This window comes from Fukomys damarensis, unplaced genomic scaffold (assembly GCF_012274545.1).
Source record: "Fukomys damarensis isolate Sample0158 unplaced genomic scaffold, DMR_v1.0_HiC HiC_scaffold_38, whole genome shotgun sequence".
Classification (NCBI taxonomy): Eukaryota; Metazoa; Chordata; class Mammalia; order Rodentia; family Bathyergidae; genus Fukomys; species Fukomys damarensis.
Window position 1 is genome coordinate 34,012,977 of NW_022900950.1, and position 773 is coordinate 34,013,749.

At 60.9% G+C, this 773-nt stretch overlaps 1 protein-coding gene across 3 annotated transcripts in view; it reads right to left on the reverse strand.

The window, feature by feature from the left end:
- Nucleotides 1-568, reverse strand: part of Katnal1 (katanin catalytic subunit A1 like 1) — a 249,726-nt gene extending 249,158 nt beyond the window's left edge. For all 3 annotated transcript variants that reach the window (XM_010623864.3, XM_010623863.3, XM_010623865.3), the window contains exon 1: nucleotides 273-568. The gene's annotated coding sequence lies outside the window, so the exon portion shown is untranslated. The remainder of the gene's footprint in view (nucleotides 1-272) is intronic.
- Between the last annotated feature and the right edge of the window lie 205 nt (nucleotides 569-773).

The following is a 773-nucleotide window of genomic DNA, read 5'->3' on the forward strand; positions in this document are numbered from 1 at the left end:
CTGGGATCGAACTCCGGCCTTTGGGCTTGCAAGGCAGGCGTCGGAACCACTGATGGGCTCATACTTGGGATCCTCCTGTTTCAGCCTCCGAGAGTGCTGGAATTACAGGCTTGCGCCATCATACTGGTAGGGAAAGCCACCTGTATTTCCCTTTATCAAAGCTACCTGATCGTTACACTCAGCTACCCCTACCAGTCATCAATTAAGATTTCTGCTTTAAAGAAACCTCCCCACCTGCTAGCCAGCGCCAACCCGCTCTCCCGTTCTCTCACCTCTCCAGTCCCCTTTTGCGCCCTCCTTTCCCCGTCCAAAATAAAACGTCTCGCTGCCTTTTCTGTCAGCGCTAAATATCTGGAGCAGGATCACGGTGGAAGTGAGAGAAGCGCAGAGGCGCTGCCCGCAGGGCTGGACTCGGGAGCCACGGATCCGACCGCACTGGGAGGGCAGCGCTTTCGGCTTGGCTCGGGAGGAAGGGCAGCGGACCTACGGCTGGGCCTTCAGGACCGCCCCGCTGCTTGGGAAGGGTGCCGGCCCGAGCTGCCAGCAAACTTTCCCGTCGGAATTCCTGAGGAAGTGAGAGAAGCGCAGAGGCGCTGCCCGCAGGGCTGGACTCGGGAGCCACGGATCCGACCGCACTGGGAGGGCAGCGCTTTCGGCTTGGCTCGGGAGGAAGGGCAGCGGACCTACGGCTGGGCCTTCAGGACCGCCCCGCTGCTTGGGAAGGGTGCCGGCCCGAGCTGCCAGCAAACTTTCCCGTCGGAATTCCTGAGACA